We start from the raw sequence: 12229 nt of genomic DNA on the forward strand, positions 1-12229 counted from the left end.
TGTGAGTGTACAAGTTCATTCAGTTAACTGGGAGAATTCTACTCAACTTGCCTCAATTTGTTGGGTGCTTTCACTCGTCTCATTCGTCCTCCCCGACCTTCCTCTCCTCAGTTCCCCTCTATTCACTCAGCGTCTTGCACTCATTCCCTCAATTTACTCTCTCTCTCCTTCATTTATCTAACCATAATATTATCAGCGCTCTATAATGTCTTCGTTGGTTCTCTCAGCGTCGCTCAGTTAACTCCACTCTCTTAACTCAACCTCTGGCACCTCCCAGTGTCCTTATCCTCCTGTGATTCACTCTGCGACCTGCACTCATCCTACTGTGATTCACTCTGCGACCTGCACTCATCCTACTGTGATTCACTCTGCGACCTGCACTCATCCTACTGTGATCCACTCTACGACCTGCAGTCATCCTCTTGTGATTCACTCTGCGACCTGCACTCATCCTACTGTGATTCACTCTGCGACCTGCACTCATCCTACTGTGATTCACTCTACGACCTGCACTCATCCTACTGTGATTCACTCTGCGACCTGCACTCATCCTACTGTGATTCACTCTGCGACCTGCACTCATCCTACTGTGATTCACTCTGCGACCTGCACTCATCCTACTGTGATCCACTCTACGACCTGCAGTCATCCTCTTGTGATTCACTCTGCGACCTGCACTCATCCTACTGTGATTCACTCTACGACCTGCACTCATCCTACTGTGATTCACTCTACGACCTGCAGTCATCCTCCTGTGATTCACTCTGTGACCTGTACTCAACCTACTGTAATTCACTCTACGACCTGCACTCATCCTCCTGTGATTCACTGTGTGACCTGCACTCAGCTTCCTTTCATCTCACCCGTCAGAGGCACTCTCACTACACTCCGCTGTGTAGCAACACTCGAGAGGAAGAAACACACACACGCAACACTCTGATCGTTAAATGTATATATTTGAGTGTGGCAGTTCGTCTCGGTTTCAAAGCGATAACCGTTTGAGTGCACTACTTTCAAAGGAATTGGAGGAGGGGAAGGTACGAGAAAGAGGAGGAGAGAAGGGAATGGGAGAGAGGGGAGAAGAGAAGAGGAGAAGCGAAGAGAGAGGAGTGAGGTTGGTGGATGCATTTAGCAGAGACTATTTCTCAACCCAGAAATTAAATATTATTTCACAAAAAGTTACTATTGATGATTTTATACTTTTCCTATATTATTATTATACTGGGAAGGGTACCAACGGCACACCATTACCCCTCCCAAACAGTTTCATCTTTTTTATGTTCATGAATCAATTGATTCATGAAATCTTCAATTAATTGTTTTCAATCAGAGATATTGTTTTCCGCTCCACACGGTCATCTTCCTGGTTATATATTCAAGAGTTGTATTTTGTTATCATGTGTTGATTAACAGGAGAGCGCTTACGTCAATTCTGGTCTCGTATTCATATTTCCTTTGTGGTTAATTTTTCACATTATTCATTATGTGTTAATTTCCTTGTGATTTACACACAAAGTAGTATATATATATATTGTATATATATATATATTTGTATATATATATATATATATATATATATATATATATATATATATATATACAAATATTATATATGTATATGTAACCAAACCTATGTTAACCTAACCTAAACTAACACAACTAAGTAAATAATTTATGTTCCTAATATAATATAATAATACGTCAAATAAACTAATTGGAAACAATTTATTGAAAATAAAGAATCACTGGGCCTATTAGGCAAATTGGGCCTTGCATAGTAGGCCAAGAAGTGCGTTCTGGCTACTAGGTACAACATATATATATATATATTATAAACATTATATATTATCACATAATTACCCTCAGTATTCGGGTACTGGCTTCTGCTAAGCAGTCATCGATAACTCTTACTCCACTCAGTTTATGTAACTTTGTGTATGGTGTAAAAAAAGTATATAATATGTAATACCACTTTGCTATGTTTACACGTCTGTGGCATTCCTGCTCCTTGTACTGACACGTTGGTTAACCACCAGCACGGTAGTTAAGCCCTCACGCCACCCACCCCTCCTGGGAGGGCAGTGTTGCTGTGTGGCTGAGGGCAGTGTTGCTGTGTGGCTGAGGGCAATTTTGCTGAGGGCAGTGTTGCTGTGTGGCAGAGGGCAGTGTTGTTGTGTGGCAGAGGGCAGTGTTGCTGCGTGGCTGAGGGCAGTGTTGCTGTGTGGCAGAGGGCAGTGTTGCTGTGTGGCTGAGGGCAGTGTTGCTGTGTGGCTGAGGGCAATGTTGCTGAGGGCAGTGTTGCTGCGTGGCTGAGGGCAGTGTTGCTGTGTGGCAGAGGGCAGTGTTGCTGCGTGGCTGAGGGCAGTGTTGCTGTGTGGCAGAGGGCAGTGTTGCTGCGTGGCTGAGGGCAGTGTTGCTGCGTGGCTGAGGGCAGTGTTGCTGTGTGGTAGAGGGCAGTGTTGCTGCGTGGCTGAGGGCAGTGTTGCTGTGTGGCAGAGGGCAGTGTGGCTGAGGGCAGTGTGGCTGCGTGGCTGAGGGCAGTGTTGCTGTGTGGCAGAGGGCAGTGTTGCTGCGTGGCTGAGGGCAGTGTTGCTGTGTGGCTAAGGGCAGTGTTGCTGAGGGCAGTGTTGCTGCGTGGCTGAGGGCAGTGTTGCTGCGTGGCTGAGGGCAGTGTTGCTGCGTGGCTGAGGGCAGTGTTGCTGCGTGGCTGAGGGCAGTGTTGCTGCGTGGCTGAGGGCAGTGTTGCTGCGTGGCTGAGGGCAGTGAGGGCAGTGTGGCAGAGGGCAGTGTTGCTGCGTGGCTGAGGGCAGTGTTGCTGTGTGGCTGAGGGCAGTGTTGCTGTGTGGCTGAGGGCAGTGTTGCTGCGTGGCTGAGGGCAGTGTTGCTGCGTGGCTGAGGGCAGTGTTGCTGTGTGGCAGAGGGCAGTGTTGCTGCGTGGCTGAGGGCAGTGTTGCTGCGTGGCTGAGGGCAGTGTTGCTGCGTGGCTGAGGGCAGTGTTGCTGCGTGGCTGAGGGCAGTGTTGCTGTGTGGTAGAGGGCAGTGTGGCTGAGGGCAGTGTGGCTGCGTGGCTGAGGGCAGTGTTGCTGTGTGGCAGAGGGCAGTGTTGCTGCGTGGCTGAGGGCAGTGTTGCTGTGTGGCAGAGGGCAGTGTTGCTGCGTGGCTGAGGGCAGTGTTGCTGTGTGGCAGAGGGCAGTGTTGCTGTGTGGCAGAGGGCAGTGTTGCTGCGTGGCTGAGGGCAGTGTGGCTGTGTGGCTGAGGGCAGTGTTGCTGTGTGGCTGAGGGCAGTGTTGCTGTGTGGCTGAGGGCAGTGTGGCTGAGGGCAGTGTGGCAGAGGGCAGTGTTGCTGTGTGGCTGAGGGCAGTGTGGCTGTGTGGCTGAGGGCAGTGTTGCTGTGTGGCAGAGGGCAGTGTTGCTGCGTGGCAGAGGGCAGTGTTGCTGCGTGGCTGAGGGCAGTGTTGCTGTGTGGCTAAGGGCAGTGTTGCTGAGGGCAGTGTTGCTGCGTGGCTGAGGGCAGTGTTGCTGCGTGGCTGAGGGCAGTGTTGCTGCGTGGCTGAGGGCAGTGTTGCTGCGTGGCTGAGGGCAGTGTTGCTGCGTGGCTGAGGGCAGTGTTGCTGCGTGGCTGAGGGCAGTGTTGCTGCGTGGCTGAGGGCAGTGTTGCTGCGTGGCTGAGGGCAGTGAGGGCAGTGTGGCAGAGGGCAGTGTTGCTGCGTGGCTGAGGGCAGTGTTGCTGTGTGGCTGAGGGCAGTGTTGCTGTGTGGCTGAGGGCAGTGTTGCTGCGTGGCTGAGGGCAGTGTTGCTGCGTGGCTGAGGGCAGTGTTGCTGTGTGGCAGAGGGCAGTGTTGCTGCGTGGCTGAGGGCAGTGTTGCTGCGTGGCTGAGGGCAGTGTTGCTGCGTGGCTGAGGGCAGTGTTGCTGTGTGGCAGAGGGCAGTGTTGCTGCGTGGCTGAGGGCAGTGTTGCTGTGTGGCTGAGGGCAGTGTTGCTGTGTGGCTGAGGGCAATGTTGCTGAGGGCAGTGTTGCTGCGTGGCTGAGGGCAGTGTTGCTGTGTGGCTGAGGGCAATGTTGCTGAGGGCAGTGTTGCTGTGTGGCTGAGGGCAATGTTGCTGAGGGCAATGTTGCTGAGGGCAGTGTTGCTGCGTGGCTGAGGGCAATGTTGCTGTGTGGCAGAGGGCAGTGTTGCTGCGTGGCTGAGGGCAGTGTTGCTGTGTGGCAGAGGGCAGTGTTGCTGCGTGGCTGAGGGCAGTGTTGCTGTGTGGCAGAGGGCAGTGTTGCTGTGTGGCTGAGGGCAGTGTTGCTGTGTGGCTGAGGGCAGTGTTGCTGTGTGGCTGAGGGCAGTGTGGCTGAGGGCAGTGTTGCTGCGTGGCTGAGGGCAGTGTTGCTGCGTGGCTGAGGGCAGTGTTGCTGCGTGGCTGAGGGCAGTGTTGCTGCGTGGCTGAGGGCAGTGTTGCTGCGTGGCTGAGGGCAGTGTTGCTGCGTGGCTGAGGGCAGTGTTGCTGTGTGGCTGAGGGCAGTGTGGCTGAGGGCAGTGTTGCTGCGTGGCTGAGGGCAGTGTTGCTGTGTGGCAGAGGGCAGTGTTGCTGCGTGGCTGAGGGCAGTGTTGCTGTGTGGCTGAGGGCAGTGTGGCTGAGGGCAGTGTTGCTGCGTGGCTGAGGGCAGTGTTGCTGTGTGGCAGAGGGCAGTGTTGCTGCGTGGCTGAGGGCAGTGTTGCTGTGTGGCAGAGGGCAGTGTTGCTGTGTGGCTGAGGGCAGTGTTGCTGTGTGGCTGAGGGCAGTGTTGCTGTGTGGCTGAGGGCAGTGTTGCTGTGTGGCTGAGGGCAGTGTTGCTGTGTGGCTGAGGGCAGTGTTGTTATTTCGGAGAAATAAACGGTAACAAGTGCTTCGGGGATCCAGTGTGGGCATCTCAGAGTCCCAAAATCTAGAGACTGCAGTGTTGGTATACCTGGAGGGTGGTGTTGGTATACCTGGAGGTGGTGTTGGTATACCTGGAGGTGGTGTTGGTATACCTGGAGGTGGTGTTGGTATACCTGGAGGTGGTGTTGGTATACCTGGAGGTGGTGTTGGTATACCTGGAGGTGGTGTTGGTATACCTGGAGGTGGTGGTGTGGAGGCGTGTGCACGCGCCGTCTGCGAGTCCGTCATTACTCATAATGTTGACACATCACACATGTATAATTATGTTCACGTTGAGTTTCCGTTATAATGACCAAAATGACTCATCTTCATCTTTTGTAATCACTGACTCGCTGCAATTTTTAATGACTTCCGTTGCCCTCAACTGAAATATGAAAACCAAAATGTTTTGTACTAAATATTATTGGAATGATTTTCACTATCTCATGGATATTAAGATATTATTATAAGACACGAACTTTCAAGAAGTCACACGAGACTAATTGTTTATAATACTTCCTCGCTAATTACCTTATATATATATATATATATATATATATATATATATATATATATATATATATATATATATATATATATATATATATATATATATATATATATATGTCGTACCTAATAGCCAGAACGCACTTCTCGGCCTACTATTCAAGGCCCGATTTGCCTAATAAGCCAAGTTTTCCTGAATTAATATATTTTCTCTAATTTTTTCTTATCAAATGATAAAGCTACCCATTTCATTATGTATGAGGTCAATTTTTTTTAATTGGAGTTAAAATTAACGTAGATATATGACCGAACCTAACAAACCCTACCTAACCTAATCTCTATAGGTTAGGTTAGGTTAGGTAGCAGAAAAAGTTAGGTTAGGTTAGGTTAGGTAGGTTAGGTAGTCGAAAAACAATTAATTCATGAAAACTTGGCTTATTAGGCAAATCGGGCCTTGCATAGTAGGCCGAGAAGTGTGTTCTGGCTACTAGGTACGACATATATATATATATATATATATATATATATATATATATATATATATAATGTCGTACCTAGTAGCCAGAACACACTTCTCGGCCTACTATGCAAGGCCCGATTTGCCTAATAAGCCAAGTTTTCATGAATTAATTGTTTTTCGACTACCTAACCTACCTAACCTAACCTAACTTTTTCTGCTACCTAACCTAACCTAACCTATAGAGATTAGGTTAGGTAGGGTTTGTTAGGTTCGGTCATATATCTACGTTAATTTTAACTCCAATTAAAAAAAATTGACCTCATACATAATGAAATGGGTAGCTTTATCATTTGATAAGAAAAAATTAGAGAAAATATATTAATTCAGGAAAACTTGGCTTATTAGGCAAATCGGGCCTTGAATAGTAGGCCGAGAAGTGCGTTCTGGCTATTAGGTACGACATATATATATATATATATATATATATATATATATATATATATATATATATATATATATATATATATATATATATATATATATATAATATATATTGTGACGATAATCTCTTTCAAGAGAGATTAAGCCTGCTCTTCCCTACTTCAAGTTATGCCAAAGATACAAGTATAAGATGGTACATTCAAGATACCTCACCGGTAGCACAAAACGTTTTGACCAGGAGGCAAAACGTATCCAAGATCTCCCCACTCCACACCCTCCACACACCGGCTCGTCATCAAACCAGCTAACTACCCTTCACCAGCTTGCCTGCCCCTGATTGGTGACTCGCCAGCCGCGCACCTGCACACTGCACCTCGGCGCCCTCTACCCGAGTCGACGTCTGAGCCTGACCAGCTATCAACTTCAGAATATTCCTTGTGCTCTTAGCGTTGACATCTCTCTCTGGCATACTAGCTCATTAGCTCGTATACGAAGGGGGGTTTCAGCCATAGCCGATATTCTCAGCACCATTTTAACATTGTAATTTTGTGTCTCACATTGTCTTTACAGTTCTTTATTATTTTTATTGAATCTTTAACTTCCCGAGATTTGTCTTTATTTTCATTTATGTTTAAAGTAAATATATTAAAGTTTCATTGTTCATACTTAGTGTTTTACGTGTTCCTCCCTCTCACTTACCACAGACAACAGGCAAGCAGTCTATATTTTTGTTTTAAGTGTGACCAGGCATTGACACCTGCCATTGGAGGACTGCCGAACATCAACACTCCAACACTTTCCCGTCACAATATATATATATATATATATATATATATATATATATATATATATATATATATATATATAAAGTATATTTTGGTAGCAGTCTTCCTTGAAAACATATGTTGTTGAATATAACCGAAAGAGTAAGATTATTGATTCTAACACGAATCTTCACAATATTTCTTACGTTTTACTTCACTGTCGAGGGTAATTCAAAATTTAACTCTCCAAAGTTCATTTCCACATTTTCATTTATGGTCTGACGCCTAGAAGAGTTTTGCAAGACTTCTCACATTTTCAAAAACAAATTTTTATGTGCTCCATTTCATGCTTATATTTGTTTTTGGGTGTGGTGACAGGAAACAAATGTTTTTGGGTGAGGTGACAGGAAACAAATCAATGGGAAAAGACAGAACACGAAACAATGGGTATATAACCATGTGTATACATTTATCTGCTTGCGTCTGTGCTGGTTCGGGGTCTTGAAATGGGTAGAATGTAATTATGTGTTAATTGGCTGTTGATTGCTGGTTTTGACTTTTTGATGTGAAGGGCCTCGCTGATGTCGAGCCTACTGTTATCGATGTCTCTGGTGATGGTCTGGTTGTGTGAATCGACTTGAGAATGGTCCAGGACGGACCGAAACGTCGTCGTCTTTTCACCTTCTAGTGTGTGGTCTGGTCAACATACTTTAGCCAGGTTATTGTGACTCATCGCCTGCTTGTGTGAAGAGATTATATGCTACTTGATGGAGCCCTGTTGTTTATGCATTGTTAATCGCCTAGAAAGAGACGTTGTTGTCTTGCCTATATATCGAGATCTTTGGGGCTGACACCCCCTCCCCATCCGGCCCGTTGGCGTCGTGAGGGGGCTTGGTGGACGGCTGCCGGAGTGTGATGCTCCGTTGGGCAGTCCTCTGTCCTTTTCTGGCCTTGCACTCCTGCTGCTGTCTTCTCCAATTGTGCCGGATCGCTTTTCCTTTTCCTTATGTTTCGTTTTTCTCCCCCCTCTTCTCCTATCTGCTTGTCGTTTCCTGCTGACCTTTTGCTTGTTTTGGATTCTTTCTTTGGACTTCTTCTATTTTGACGCCCGGGTGCTTGAGGAGGCATACTCTTGCACCCGTAGAACTGTAGTACCCAACGTCTCGAGCGAGGGGAACCTTTTATTGTCAATCCCCCTTTCGTCGCTGAACCCGATCTCGACGGACTGACGGTTCTTAAGGTGGCGTTTGTGGGGCGTATACTCACGACGCACCCCTAGGGGGCCCCGGCATGATCGGCGATAGCTTCCTTTTGGGTGTCCTGCCTCTAATTGTGGCTCCATGGTGGGTATGGGGGCACATTCGTGGATGAATTTGTCACTTCTCGTCTCTATGTCGTTGAATGTTTCCGTTGTACCCTCTCAGGCTCGTGGGGTGGGCGACCAAGCCCCCGAGTCGGCCTGTATTGGAAGACCAGGCTCTGTAGCTCCCGCTGCGTTGGGCCCCGACCTTGCTCCTCCTTTGACCGTCCTGACTTCTTCCCCCAGCTCCCCTCCCTCCTCTGTGGTTGGGTCGAGCCTCCAGCCCCCGGTGGTGACCACTTCGTCCCCTGGTGTGGCTAAGTCTTTCGTTGTGACTACTGCGCCTTTTGACCCCTCTCTCTCTAGGGGTTCTCAACGCCGTTCGCGCCCCAACCGCACTCGCTCGATTCCTTCTCGTGCTGATGCGTATCAGGCCTTGTTTGGTCCTGCTTCATGGGCCAAATACTTTGATCTCCTCCCTCTTGATTCTGCACCTCCTGACGATTTCTCCCTCCATCGGCATCTTGTAGATTCCGTGGATGCGTCTGTTACTTTCAACCCCACTCGTCTCGGTACACGTGTCGTTGCTGCTCCTTCTCAGGATGCGGCTTCCGCTTGGCTGCCTTATCTTGCCTTGGCGAGATCCCTGTTCGGGTCTCCAAGAACGTTCAGATGAATGCCAGTGTTGGCACTATTCTCCTCCCACCCCATGTTGCAACCGGTGTTCGGAATCTGCAGGATTGCCACGATGATATTCGGCATATCCTTGATGCCCAAGGCCATTCTGTCCTCCAGGTTGACTCGTTTACTCGTCCCCCTCGTGGTCGTCGCCGTCAACCCCTTCGCGTTGTGAAGATCACCTTCGATGGTAGGACCCTTCCATCCTCTGTCATTCTTGCTGGTGCTAGGTGCTCTGTCCAGGAGTATATTCCTTCTCCTCGACTTTGTAACAAGTGCTGGAGGTTTGGGCATGGTGCCCTCCGCTGCTCTGGGACTGTCTCTCTCTGTCCTTTGTGTGGGAGTGAAGGTCACTCTAAGTCGGAGTGCACTTCTCCCCAGGCTCGTTGCCTCAACTGCGGTGAGGCCCATCCTACCTTCTCCCGTGCGTGTGTCCATTACAAGCTTGAGGCAGCCGTCCTCAACTTGAAGCACCGGGAGCGTTTATCTTTTCCTGAGGCGAGGCGCCAGGTTCGCCGGCTCCCGCCTTTTGCTAATATCTCTTATGCTCGCGTGTTGCGCTCTTCCTCTCCTCGTCCTTCCCGCCTTCCTCAGACTCACAACCGTTTCCGGGCCTTGGACCCTGATGCGCCCACTGCCCCCTCCTTTGTTCCTTTGGGTTCTCTCCCGAAGGATCCTCCTCCTGGTCCTCTGTCTGGGGTTCCCCTTTCTTCTACCCGGTCTGTCGTGTCTCCTGTGTCTTCTTCCTCGTCCCCCTCCGATCCTCCTTCCCATCCTCTTCCTCCATCTATCGGCTCACCCCACCGCCTGTCGGTGCGGGCGGATGTCCATCGCTCTCCTAACGGCCGTCGTGTGTGCTCTCGTTCAGCTTCTCCTGTTGAGACACTGGAATCCGTTGCCGGTACATAGTTGCTGGGACACCGGTCTCTTTAAGTCAGAAGCGAAAGCCTGGCTCCTCTCCTTCCTCTTCCCCGGCGGGTAAGAAGGCTTCGCTTTCTTCCTCAGCTCCTACTTCTGGCTCTGTTGCTCCTTCCCCTCCCGTTTCAGTGCTTGCACCCCCTGTTCCTGCTATGGAGGTTTCTTTGGCCCCTGCTTCCCTTTCGGTTGCTGCTCTTGCTGAGGTGCGCTCCCCTCTTTCTACTCCCCCTCTTCCTGCTGCTGTCCTTGACTGCTCCTCTCCATTGTCTCCTCCTCTTCCTCCTCCTCCTCTGGACCCCGCCCGCCCGCCTCTTATCTGTTCTCCCGTTTCCTTCCCTCTGTCTTTGCTCAGTTTACCCATGCCCCCTAACCCTGACTTTGCTGACCCTGATCCCGACCCTGATATTCTTTAACGTGCTCTGTTGCTCTTTCGCCTTTGTTTCTTCCTTGTTCTCTGTTTTTGTCCTTTCTCTTCTCGTCGTTGTCCATTCTTCAATGGAACGTTCGAGGTTATTACGCCAATTTCCTCGAACTCCAACTTCTGATTTCGCGGTTTTCGCCCCTTTGTGTCTGTCTCCAGGAGCCAATGCTTGGTGCTCGTCCTGGTCGTTTTCGTGGCTATTCCTTTCTCTCCCCCCCCCCCAGCCATTGCTGGGGCTTCTAATTCTTCTGCTCTCTTGATTCGTGCTGATATTCCCTTTGTTCCTTTGCTTTTTCCTTCGCCTCTCCATTGTTCTGCTGCTCGTATCTTTGTGGGGAAATGGTACACAGTTTGTTCCATTTATCTCCCCCCGAGTGTCCCGCTCTCTCTTCCTGATTTGAAACACCTCCTAGACTCCTTGCCGGAGCCTGTGCTCCTGCTGGGTGACTTCAATTGTCGTCATTCTCTTTGGGGTGACGTTCTGACGAATACCCGGGGTCGCCTCCTTGAGCCGTTTCTCCTCTCTTCTTCCCTGTCTCTTCTGAATTCTGGTGAGCCCACTCATTTGGACTCTCGGACTCGCACCCTTTCTTGTCTTGATCTTTCTCTCTGCTCTTCTTCTCTTTACTTAGATTTCACGTGGCAGGTTCTTGATGACCTCCATGGAAGTGATCATTTCCCCATCCTTGTTTCCTTTTTCTCTTTTCGCCCTTCCCTCTCTTTTCGTAGGTGGCAGTTTGCTAAGGCAGACTGGACCCTATTTACCCTCAGTGCTGCTCTCTCTGACCTCTCCCTTCTGCCTCTCTCTCGCGCTCTCCTCCTTTTTCATGACACTGTCTTCAACGCTGCCCTCCGCTCTATTCCTCGCTCTTCCTCTCGGGGTCCACGGAAGTGCGTTCCCTGGTGGAATGCGGACTGTGCTCGGGCTGTCCGCTGTAAGCGTGTGGCCTGGAAGAGGCACCGCCGTAGGCAGACGACCGATTCTTTTCTTTTCTTTCGGAGAGCGAGTGCGGTGGCCCGTAGGGCCATCCGTAAGGCTAAACGTGAATGTTGGGCATCTTATGTCTCAACAATTACGTCCGAAACCCCTCTGGTCCAGATCTGGAAGCGTATCCGCAAGATAGCAGGCAAGTTCGTTCCCGATGTTTCACCGGTCCTTCACCTCCATGATACTCTTGTGGCGGACCGTTGCAAGTCGCTTCCGAACTGGGTTCCCAATTTTCTTCTGTTAGCTCTGGTCTTCATCTTCCCCAATCTTTCCTTCTTCGTAAACCTGTCCTCGAGTCTCGTCCTTTAGATTTCTGCACTCATCTTCAGCTTCCCTATAATGATCCCTTCTCTCTCTCTGAACTTCGTTCTGCCCTGGCCCTCTGCGGTTCTACGGCGGCGGGCTCCGATGGTATTCATTATGAGATGCTTCGCCATCTCCCTCCGAGCACGTCTCAGTATTTACTGAGTCTGTATAATCGGATCTGGGAGTCGTCGTCAGTCCCTGAGGACTGGCTCGATGCCGTTGTCCTCCCTGTTCGCAAACCGGGGTCTCTGGGTACTTCCCCTAAGGACTTTCGCCCTATTGCTCTCACAAGTTGTGTCTGCAAACTCTTTGAACGTATGGTTAACGTTCGTCTGATGTGGTTCCTGGAACACCATCACCTCCTCTCCCCTTCTCAATTTGGTTTCCGCAAGTGCCGCAGCACGACAGATGTCCTGGTGAACTTGGAGGTCTATATTCGTACTGCTTTTGCTGCGAAGACCTCCGTTGTTGCCGTCCTTTTTGACCTGGAAAAGGCTTACGACACCACTTGGCGTTATCATATCCTATCTCAACTTCATTCTTTTGGCCTTCGTTGTC

The sequence above is a fragment of the Procambarus clarkii genome, chromosome 22 (genome assembly GCF_040958095.1).
Source record: "Procambarus clarkii isolate CNS0578487 chromosome 22, FALCON_Pclarkii_2.0, whole genome shotgun sequence".
Lineage (NCBI taxonomy): Eukaryota > Metazoa > Arthropoda > Malacostraca > Decapoda > Cambaridae > Procambarus > Procambarus clarkii.